The sequence below is a fragment of the Medicago sativa genome, chromosome 2 (assembly GCF_051527215.1).
Source record: "Medicago sativa cultivar Bolivia chromosome 2, Bolivia_mono, whole genome shotgun sequence".
NCBI classification, from domain to species: domain Eukaryota; kingdom Viridiplantae; phylum Streptophyta; class Magnoliopsida; order Fabales; family Fabaceae; genus Medicago; species Medicago sativa.
The window spans coordinates 23542675-23554862 of NC_140750.1; the positions used below are offsets into that span (position 1 = coordinate 23542675).

Here is a 12188-nt window from a genome sequence, read left to right on the forward strand (position 1 = left end):
CACCTAGCTTCTGATCAGTGTGTTCAGTGTTTAGGAGAAACGAAGAATTTTCCAAAACACAATTCAACCCCCCCCTTCTTGTGTTTTTCTCACCTTCATTTGGTATCTAGAGCCTTGGTTTGTTGTGTAACACTTAACCGTGCAACAGTCAAAGATCTGAGAAAAACATGACTACTCCTCATCCTAATGGTTCTGATGATACTAGCTATAAAAATGTCTCACATGATTATAGTGATAGTAAGAAAACCAGTGTTGGAAAAGTTCCAAAGTTCAATGGAGATGCTGAAGAGTTCTCTTGGTGGAAGACCAATTTTTACAGTTACATCATGAGCCTAGATGAAGAATTGTGGGATATTCTGGAAGATGGTGTTGGTGGTTTAGTCCTTGATGAAGAAGGAGCTACTGTGGATAGAAAGAAACATACTCCAGAACTGAGGAAACTCTACAAGAAGCATCATATTATCAGAGGAGCTCTTGTCACTGCCATACCCAAAGCAGAATACATGAAGATGAGTGACAAATCCACTGCTAAAGCTATGTTTGCTTCTCTCTGTTCAAATTATGAAGGGAGCAAGAAGGTCAAAGAAGCAAAGGCTCTCCTGCTTGTACATCAGTATGAGTTATTCAAGATGAAGGATGATGAAACTATTGAAGAGATGTACTCAAGGTTTCAAACCTTAGTTTCTGGGCTACAGATTCTAAAGAAGAGCTATGTTGCTTCTGATCATGTAAGCAAGATTCTCAGAAGCTTACCTGCCAGATGGAGACCGAAGGTGACTGCCATTGAGGAAGCTAAAGATTTAAACACTTTAAGTGTCGAAGATCTTGTTAGTTCTCTCAAAGTTCATGAGTTAAGTCTTAATGAACATGAATCTACTAAGAAGAGTAAATCAATAGCTCTTCCATCCAAAGGCAAGTCATCAAAAGCTCTCAAAGTGGTTGAATCTGAAGAGGAAGAACAGTCAAGTTCAGATTCTGAACCAGATGCTGCTGAAATGGCCATGCTCTCAAACAGACTTCAGTATCTGGCCAAGAAGAACAGAAAGTTTCTCGCAAAAAGGGGTAACTCCAGAAGCTCAAGGAAAGAAGATCAGAAGGGATGCTTCAACTGTAAGAAGCCGGGACACTTCATTGCTGAATGCCCTGATCTTCAAAGAGAAAAGTCAAAGGACAAGTCAAAGAGGTCTACATTCAAACCAAGCAAATTCAAGAAGCAGATTAAGCAGAGTTTAATGGCAACCTGGGATGATTTGGGTAGTGAATCTGGATCTGATAAAGAGGAAGCTGATGAAGATGCAAAGGTAGCTGTTGGGTTGGTAGCAACAGCAACTTCAGAAGCTGGATCAGATTCAGACTCAGAAGATGAAAACGAGGTATATTCCAAAATTCCCAGAGATGAACTTGTTGAGTCACTTAAAGAACTTCTTACACATTTTGAAGTAAGAACCAATGAGTTGAAGGATTTAAAAGAAAAATATGCTGATTTGATACAACAGCAAAAATCAACTCTATTGGATCTGAAAGCTTCTGAACAAGGACTTAGGGGCTTTGACTTCATGTGTAAAACATATGAAGATCAGCTCAGGTTCTTATGTCAGAAGCTACAAGAAAAGTGTAATGAAAAACCTTTAAGTAATCATGAAATTGCTCTTGAAGATTTCATTATATCTGGCATTGACAGAAGCAGAGTAGCTTCTATGATTTATAGCATTTACAAGAACAATGGCAGAGGAATTGGTTTTCCAGAGGTGAAACTTGAGAAAACCAATCTAAAGTCTTGTTGTGAATGCATCAAGGAAGGTCTGAAAACATTCTTTGTACCAGAAGGGGCTGAGTTGGAAACTGTTGTTCAATCAGAACCTGAAGCTTCTAGTTCTAAGGCTAAGATTACTTCAAAGCCAAAGAACTCTAAGTCAAAGGCTATGATCAAATCTGATTCCAAGACTTCAAAGGTTAGGATCCTGAAAAGATCAGAACCTATTCCTCAGAGTCTGGTGAAACCAAAATCTAGGGTTCTGAAGTCTAAGTTTCAGAAGAAGACAGTTACTGCTTCTGAAGTGCCAAAACCTAAGGTGATGGTTAATCAGAAGCAACCCAACTCACAGCACAAGGTACAAGAAGTGAAGAGTAAAGCCTTAAGTACTAACCTTCCAGGACCCATAGAACAATGGGTACCTAAAACTAAAAATGTCAATGATGCAGGTATGTCTAAGAGCAGTGCCAAAGCAAAGATCATGGTACCTAGACAGCGGTTGCTCAAGACACATGACAGGAGACAAGTCCATGTTCCTCAGCCTAACAATGAAAGAGGGAGGAAATGTGAAATTTGGAGGCAACCAGTCAGGCAAGATCATAGGTACAGGAACTATTGGTAATTCCTCTACCTCAATTAATAATGTATGGTTGGTAGATGGTCTTGAACATAACCTTTTGAGCATTAGTCAATTTTGTGATAATGGTTATGATGTGCTTTTTGAAAAACCCAACTGTACAGTAATCAACAAGGAAGACAAATCCATTGTGTTCAAGGGAAAGAGAGTTGACAATGTCTATAAAATCAATTTTTCTGAACTGGCTGATCAGAAGGTGATTTGCCTACTATCAGTGAATGATAAGAAATGGATGTGGCACAGAAGGTTGGGACATGCTAACTGGAGGTTAATCTCTAAGCTTAGTAAGTTACAACTTGTGAAAGGGCTACCAGACATTGACTATCATTCAGATGCACTCTGTGGTGCATGTCAGAGAGGGAAAATTGTGAAATCATCTTTTAAAACCAAAGACATTGTTTCAACCTCAAGACCTTTAGAATTACTCCATATTGATTTATTTGGACCAGTGAGTACTGCATCCTTATATGGAAGTAGATATGGATTAGTCATTGTTGATGATTACAGCAGATGGACTTGGGTGAAATTCATAAAGAGTAAAGATGTTGCGTGTGATGTATTCAGTAGCTTCTGCACTCAAATTCAATCTGAAAAAGAATCAAAAATTTTGAAAATCAGAAGTGATCATGGTGGAGAATTTGAAAATGAGCCATTTGAAGCTTTTTGTGAAAAACATGGAATTTTCCATGAATTCTCTTCTCCTAGAACACCACAACAAAATGGGGTTGTAGAGAGAAAGAATAGAACTTTACAAGAAATGGCCAGAACCATGATTCATGAAAACAATTTACCAAAACATTTTTGGGCAGAAGCAGTGAATACAGCATGCTATGTTCAAAACAGGATCTATATTAGACCTATTTTGGAGAAAACAGCATATGAACTCTTTAAAGGAAGAAAACCCAATATCTCTTACTTTCATCAATTTGGATGTACATGTTACATTCTGAACAACAAGCTCTACCTAAAGAAATTTGATGCCAAGGCCCAAAGAGGAATCTTTTTAGGTTACTCTGAAAGGTCAAAGGCATACAGAGTGTATAATTCAGAAACACTCTGTGTTGAAGAATCTATGCACGTTAAATTTGATGACAAGGAGCTTGAAGATAAAACTTCAAAGCAAGATGAAAGTTTTGCAGAGATACAGGTTCCTGAAGCTACTCCAGAACCTGATCAGATAGCTGAGTCTGAAGAGAGTCCAGAAGCTGAACTCACATCAGAAGCGCATGATGAAGCTGCTTCTGATGAAGCACAAGATGGCTCACATCAAGAAGATCCTCCCAGAAACACATTCAAACATAAGTCTTCACATCCTGAGGAGCTAATCATTGGAAACAAAGATAGTCCAAGAAGAACAAGATCACATTTCAGACAAGAAGAGTCAATGATTGGACTAATCTCAATGATTGAACCTACAACAGTTGATGAAGCACTTTCAGATGATGGATGGATCCTAGCTATGCAAGAAGAGTTGAATCAATTTCAAAGAAATGATGTGTGGGATCTGGTACCCAAACCTCAGCACAAGAACATTATTGGAACAAAATGGGTATTCAGAAACAAGCTGAATGAGCAAGGTGAAGTAACAAGAAACAAAGTCAGGCTTGTTGCACAAGGGTATAGTCAACAAGAAGGCATTGATTACACTGAAACGTTTGCTCCAGTTGCAAGATTGGAAGCAATCAGGTTACTTCTTTCCTATGCAGTTAATCATGGCATAATATTATATCAAATGGATGTCAAGAGTGCATTTCTAAATGGTGTCATAGAAGAAGAAGTGTATGTCAAGCAACCTCCTGGATTTGAGGATATTAAATATCCTGACCATGTTTTTAAACTGAAGAAATCACTATATGGCTTGAAACAAGCTCCCAGAGCTTGGTATGACAGACTAATTAATTTCTTAATCAAAAATGATTTTAAAAGAGGACAGGTTGATACTACACTCTTCAGAAGGACCCTTGGGAAAGATATTCTTGTTGTGCAAATATATGTTGATGATATAATATTTGGTTCTACTAATGCATCTCTTTGCAAGGAATTTTCTGAGTTAATGCAGGATGAATTTGAAATGAGCATGATGGGAGAGCTGAAGTTCTTCCTTGGCATTCAAATCAATCAATGCAAAGATGGAGTCTATGTTCATCAATCAAAGTACACAAAGGAGCTTCTGAAGAAGTTCAAACTTGAAGATTGTAAAGTGATGAACACTCCAATGCACCCTACATGCAACTTAAGCAAAGAAGATGAAGGAGCTAAAGTAGATCAGAAGCTGTATAGAGGTATGATTGGTTCTTTGTTATACCTCACTGCATCTAGGCCAGATATTTTATTCAGTGTATGCTTGTGTGCAAGATTCCAATCAGATCCTAGAGAATCTCATATGACTGCTGTCAAGAGAATCTTCAGGTATTTGAAAGGAACAACTAATCTTGGACTCCTTTATAGGAAATCCTTAGATTATAAGCTAATTGGATTCTGTGACGCTGATTATGCTGGTGATAGGATTGAAAGAAAGTCAACCAGTGGCAATTGTCAATTTCTGGGTGATAATCTTATATCCTGGGCTAGCAAAAGACAAACAACTATTGCTATGTCTACAGCAGAAGCAGAATACATTTCAGCTGCAAGTTGTTGTACACAACTACTTTGGATGAAACATCAGTTGGAAGATTATCAGATAACTGCTAACAGTATTCCCATTTATTGTGATAATACTGCTGCTATTTGTTTGTCTAAAAATCCAATTTTGCATTCAAGAGCTAAGCACATTGAAATCAAACACCATTTTATTAGAGATTATGTTCAAAAAGGAATTTTAGATATACAATTCATTGATACTGAAAATCAATGGGCTGATATATTTACTAAGCCTTTAACTGTTGAAAGATTTGATTTTATAAAGAAAAATTTGAACATGCACTTTGTATCTGATTAAATGCTTGCTTGCTCCTGAATAGGATTTTAGGTTCTGAAGTTAGTTCAGAAGCGGTAGTCCATTAGAAGCTCTTTATTGAGGTTCTGAGGAAAACTCGCTTCTGATGATGACGTCAGCATCTGAAGTCCAGAAGCTGGATTTGTTGCTTCTGAATAGTTGAATTAGTGGAAACGTTGGAAGTTACCTTTTAAAAAGTAACTTCTGGCCCACTAACTTGGTAGTTACTCTTTGAACTTCTCACGTGGCCTGTATGTGTTGGTGTATAACTAAAAGGGCAATGATGATTTAATAGCTTTGAAAGTACTTTTCACGCGCCCCCAATTTTGTCATTAATGTTATGTTTGTTTGTCTCTTTTGAATTGCAATCGTTTTACTTTTAACACTTTGACAATTCACACACTACTCACTCACAACAAACACATTTGCTCTCAAACCTCTTGCGAAGTAAGCGCATTCTCTCAACCTTAGAACCCTAAAATCTTCATCTTCTTCAAATCTTCGTCAATCATCAAATGGCATCATCAAGTTCGCAACGAGAAGATTCAGTATCTACTTCACGAATGGTCCCTGAATATGACTACAGAGGAAGAAGCATGAAATTGGAAGAATGGGATTTACAAGTTCAGATAGAGAATCCAGTGGATTTTGATTCTCTGGGTTTTCATAAGTGTTGGATCAGAAGCTACTTTGAAGAGCAAGGACTCATGCATTACTTCAAAATGTTGAATGGACCAACATACGAAGCTCTGGTTAGACACTTCTGGGTAAGAGCAAAATTTTACAACAGAGCAGCATCCCTAGCTGAGGAAAGTCAGATGGTGTTAATGTATCCTGAATTAGAAGGGAAAACAAGAGAAGAAATGGGTCTTGCGCCGTTTGTTGAGGATGAAATCAGATCAAGTATTTGCGATATTCCAGTAAAAATTACTCAATGGCAGATTGAAGCTGTTCTTAAGGTTGAAGCGTCTGGATATTACTCTGGAATTGATCTTTCAAGTGCTGCTGAACAACGCATTTGGAAGGAAAGAGCTAATTTGGTTATATTCAATTCTGAAAAGGAGAAGAAATATGCTGAATTAAACATGGAAACCAAGATGCTTCTGAAGATTCAGAATGAAGATTTGTTTCCATGTGGTGATAATGAGAAACCAAATTTGGCTCAGAAGGTCTTTCTCCAGCACCTCATCAAGAAGGAAAAGGTGAATGTGCCCAAATACATGTTCAAGTACTTGGTAGAGTGTCTGAAACAGAGTCAGCTGCAGGATAAACCAAGGCCCTGGGTTCCTTATGGAAGACTCTTATCAGAGATATTCTATCAAGGAGGTGTCTTGGATAGTTTAAGCAGAGCTCAAGGCTACACAGATCAGATGCTGGATACAAAAACTGGAGCATTCATAAATGCTCAAACTCTCAAGAATATGAAGCTGATCAGCAAGGTCACCAAACTTAAGACTGATCTAAGTGAATCCCATGTCGTGTCTGATCTTATGAGGGATTTTCCACCCATCTGCAAACAGGATCCTATTGAAGTACAGATGAGGTACATCAAGGAACACTATGTGGCAACCAAAGAGGTCATCAGGTTGGATGAGGTACCTGAGGAAATGTATGGTGGTACTGTGCCTCTGGCAAAAAGCAGAAGTGTTAAGAGGAAAATGACCAAAGAAGAGTATCTGAAGGTTGAAGAATTTGCTAAGAAGGCAAGACCTGCTTCTGTCAAGCTTAAGATTGGTGGTTCTGCAATGCCATCAATTGAAGAGGTAGCTGAAGACAACAACTGTTGCTGATGACCAGTGAGTCTGCTAAAGAGGATTCTGATCCTGAACCAGAGAAGGTAATTAATATATCATCAGATTCCGCATCCACATCATTATCAGATTCTGATGATTCTGATGATGATATACCCTTAGCTCAACTTTTTCAAAAACCATTAAAAAGCCAGTCAACATCAACCAAAACCAACAAAAAGCCCTCTCAGTCAACTACTTATGAACCAGTTGGTCACATAATTAATGAGAAGTTGGCTGAACTGGCTGAGCAGAGAGAAAGAGTCATTGATACTATCTTTCGCCTTAACCCTCAACCCCTTAACATTCAACCTCTCAACATGATTCCTCCAGAAAATGTTGAGTTTACCTCAGAAAAGGCCTCTGAAACAACTCCAGAAGCAGCTGCTTTTGAAAATATTGTTTCAGAAAACCCCCATCAACACACACCTGAACCACATAAACCCACAACACCCCCACAATCACCAATAGCTACCATTGACCCCCAACTCAACACTCAAACATCAACTTCACCACAACAACCACCAACTGAAATTGAACACTCCCCAGAACCAACTCCCATGGATGTTAACAACTCTCAAGTCAATGTTCAAGCCTCAACCTCTACCACACACAGTGCTTCTGACCAGCCTTCATCTTCAAACACACAAACACACTTTACCATTCCAGTTCCTAACCCTGTTCAAGACCTGGAAATCAGTGATTCTGATCTTGAAACCCTTGAACAACCACCCACAAACATCCTGGAATCTGGATATATTAATGCTGAGCTTCTCACAATCCTTAGTCAAATGCATAATCTGGTGGATCAAAGAAGGTCAATTGATCTCACCAACGCATATGAAGACTCCTGGGCATCTCTTCAGAACCGGGCAGCTGAGCTTATTGAAAATGTAAAGGCTAAGTGCATCAGAAGCAAGGAAGCTTCTGTCAGGAATTTAATGGAGCATCTGAAGCAGAGTCTCAGAGTAAGAAGTTCTACACTGCTCCTGGCAAACCAGCCTTTCTTCTCAGAAAAGGACTACTTGACCAGAGAAGCAAGGTTGTGTAAGCTTCTGAAGAAACAGATGGCACAGCAGCAGCAAGAGGCTAAGGAAAGGGAACAAGCTCTTCTCCAGAGGCAACAATACCTTGAAGAACTGTTGAAGACAAAAACTGAAGAAATGGAGAAGATGAAGAAACAACAACAAACCAATCATTAGTTGCACACCTTAGTGTTATCTTTTGTTTGTTGTGTGTTTTAAATTTTTAGTCCTTGCTTCTGAAACCATCTTGTTTTATTTTTCTATGCTTCTGAATGCTTAAATGATTCTGACTGCTTAGCTGCTTCTGATAATTGGATATTCATGTTCATATACTTTGGTCTGATTTATTTAGTTAATTTCTTAGTATACTCTCTCATGCTTGAGTTTTTCTCAAATTTTTTTGTCTTTTTTGCTTATTTTTATCTCATTTTTTTGATAATGACAAAAGGGGGAGTATATGTGACAAGTATTTAAAGGCTCTGAGCCCCATTAACATTAATGGCATTTGAAATTTTTGAAAAACTTCTATCATTTTTTTTACCTTATTGGTATAAGCTATGAACGAACGAAGAAGTATCAAAATTCAAGTAAAATTAATTGAACCATTCTTCTTATCTATAAGTTAATTCTTTCAATGATTCAATTTTTTAAAGCTCTGATAATTTTATTGTGCGAAAAATGAATTTAATTAACCTGGATAGAACTTAGGGGGAGCTTACAAACCTCACCTTAAAGACTATCAGACGCAGGGGGAGTTTGAGCTTACAAACCTCAGACTCTGAGCTTACAAACCTCAGAACCCCAAAGTCAACTTGTTAATTAGATTAACAACAATTGATCAATTTTAAATACTTTTGTTTGTCATCATCAAAAAGGGGGAGATTGTTGGAACAAAATGTGTTTAACAATAAACCTTAAAGAGTTTTGATGATAACAAGGTATTAAAAATTGTAAATTGGACTAGCTAATATTTGTTCAAGTGTACAGGACCATAATTATAAAGTTACATCATCATTGGTTCTGAATGAGCAAATAAAGAGCAAAGGAAACAACAAAAATTTGAAGCTTGGACGCTCCTGAAGGCAACTTGTTACTGAAGAGAAAAAGCGCTCCTGAAGTTAAGTCGCTTCTGAAGAAAGAATAGTGCTCCTGAAGTTAAGACGCTTCTGAAGTAAGAATAGTGCTCCTGAAGACAAGAAGTCCAGAAGTCATATCATCAGAAGCTGCATCATCAGAAGCTGCAGAAGTCATATCATCAGAAGCTGCATCATCAGAAGCTGCCTCATCAGAAGCTATTTCACCAGAAGCTGAATCTCAACTGGATTTGCAAAAGATTCAAGAATTGAAGAATTATCAATGCAAAAGCTGTCTATTGGATTCGAAAACACAAACAAAGGATTAGTGGAATTTTGCAACGGTCATTTCAAAGGTGTTTGAAGGCTTGTGCTTGCAATTTGGACGAAAGCGTTGACATTGTACTTTGTACGAATTGTACAACCACGTTCTCCACTACTCTGTTTTGTGTCCACGCTACAAGACAAGAAAACAGCTCCAGAATACGGCTTCGCCTGCATAGATGTTCCTTTGAATAAGGAATGGATTTCAAATTAGTTCTTCATAGGACAACAACCAAATCAGGCAAAAGATCAAAGGTGAAAGATCAAGCTTCAGCAACGACTCTTTGGGCTCTGGCAATTTCACAACGTCTCTTTCACACCTCTATATAAAGGAGTGAAGACTTAGAGTTTTGGTAATGCAAGAACGCTGAACGAAAGACTCACAAGATTTTCACAAGTACCAAACCTCTGCTGAAATTGTTCTGCATTCACTTAGAATTTCTGTGTCTCAAAGTCATATCTTAGAAATTCTTAAGTCCAATGAGTCTGTATCTGATTTGTATTGTGAGCACCTCTGATTGTATATCAAGTGTTCAAACTTAAACAATTTTCTGTGTAATTTTGTTTAGTTAGGAAGCCTCTTGCAGTTGTGCTTGAGCAGGAAGTCTCTTGATTGTGTTCTTGAGCAAAGGAAGTCTCTTGCTTGTGTGCTTGAGCATTGGAAGTCTCTTGCTTGTGTGCTTGAGCATTTGTAATCAGATATTACTCATAGTGAACTCTCCTTGGAAGTGCAAGGGGGACATGACTACTTCCGGTTTGTGGAAGGAACCTGTATAATTGCTTTGTGTCTTTCTTCTTCTCTCTCTCTGTTTTTTCCGCTGCATATAGATTCTGATAATCACTTCAGAAGCTGTCTCACTTAGCTTCTGATCAGTGTGTTCAGTGTTTAGGAGAAACGAAGAATTTTCCAAAACACAATTCAACCCCCCCCCCTTCTTGTGTTTTTCTCACCTTCAGACTCTTCTTCATCTCTTCAAAGTTGCCTTGTGTCATCTTCATGAAGTTCATCATAGTTTCCTCAAGAGCTGATGGCTTTCTTTGTTGTTGTTGAGGAGGAGTGAGCATCTGAGAGTTCAAAGCATTGTTATTTGAGTAGCTTAGATTGGATGCTTATTGATGCCTGAGTTGTAGTATTGATTCTGCCTTTGATAACCTCCCATGAAGTTAGCTTCTTCATTTGATCCTTCTGGAACACATTCACCGTTTGGATGTTCTTCACCACATAAGTCACACTTGATTGCAGCTACTTGTTGTTGCTTATGAGCCAAGGTAAAGCCTTGAAACTCCTTAGTTAGAGCTTCGATTTGTTTGTTCATAGATGCTTGGTTAGCAAGGATAGCAGTTTGCTCACTTACCCCAAACACTCCTCTTTCTTTCTTCTTAGCTTGATCACGATACTCATTGCCAGCCATGTTTTCAATTAGAGCTTGAACTTCATGATCAGTTTTGCTTTTGAGACTACCTCCCGCGGAAGCATCTAAGAAAATTCTAGTGTTTGGTGTCACCCCCTCAATGAAGATTTGGAGGTATTGCTTCTCGGTGAACTCATGATTAGGGCATCTCTTAAGAAGCAAATTGAATCGCTCCCAAGCATCATACAATGATTCACCTTCTCCTTGCTTGAAGTTAGAGATCTCCATCTTCTTTTCCCAATATTTAGACATAGGGAAATATTTCTCCAAGAACTTCAGCTCTAACTCTTCCCATGTTTGGACAGTCCCGTTTGGTATTGTTAGCAACCAATCTTTTGCTCTTCCCGTCAAGGTGAAAGGAAATAGCCTTAGCTTCTTTTGTGCTTCAGTCACGGTGGCTGGTTGCACACAAAACTCGCAAGTTTCAGCAAAGCGGCTCAAGTGTTCATGAGGACTCATGGCTTCAGTCCCATCAAATTGCTTGTCCCTCAAACCGTTGAGGACAGTTGTCTTGATGTCGAAAGCTACGGGGTTAGCTGGTTGAAAAGTGTGGGTCAGTTGACCGCGATGAGTGGCTAACCCATAGTCTCCAAGCTTAGGTCTCGGTGGTACAACTCCTTCTCCTTCCATAGTTGCAGATTTAGGAGAAGAGATCGTTTCAGATTCAGTTGAGAGTGGCTCCGGTATTTGTTCTCGAACACCCGGTGGAACGGACTGAGCTGACCTTTGCGACCGGACAGCTTTCCGAAGTGCTCTAGCAGTTCTTTCAATTTCCGGATCGTACTCTAAGTCGTCTGAGCTCTGTTTACCTCGCATAAACAGCAAAATACCTTAGTAGCACTGCACAACGCAAAGTAATCAAGTGAATATGAAAACAGAAAAATAAAAATTAAAAACAGAAAATTAAATTGCAAAAACCCTAAATTATAACGTAATTGCCTTGTTGAAATAATTCAACAGTCCCCGGCAACGGCGCCAAAAACTTAATAGATCTCTGGCAAGTGCACCAAATACTATCGAAGTAGTAAAAATATCGATCCCACGAGGACTGTTTTTAACTTCAATAATTCAATTGCGTTATAAAATTAGGATGTATAAAAGTTTATTTTGTTTTGCCACTAGGCAGTAGATTTGGTTTGATTTTATGAAATCAAATAAAAAAGAATAGATTTGATTAAGAAAATATGGAGAGAGATGAGATCAGGTCTTCGAATCCTCTATGTTTCCCCTAATTGGTTA

At 38.5% G+C, this 12188-nt stretch overlaps 1 non-coding gene across 1 annotated transcript; it reads left to right on the forward strand.

Annotated features, from left to right (window-relative positions):
* The first annotated feature begins 11079 nt into the window (after nt 1-11079).
* LOC146945646 (small nucleolar RNA R71) lies at nt 11080-11185 on the forward strand. Its single transcript, XR_015029549.1, has one exon. It is a non-coding gene; the product is annotated as a small nucleolar RNA R71 (small nucleolar RNA).
* The last annotated feature ends 1003 nt before the right edge of the window (nt 11186-12188 follow it).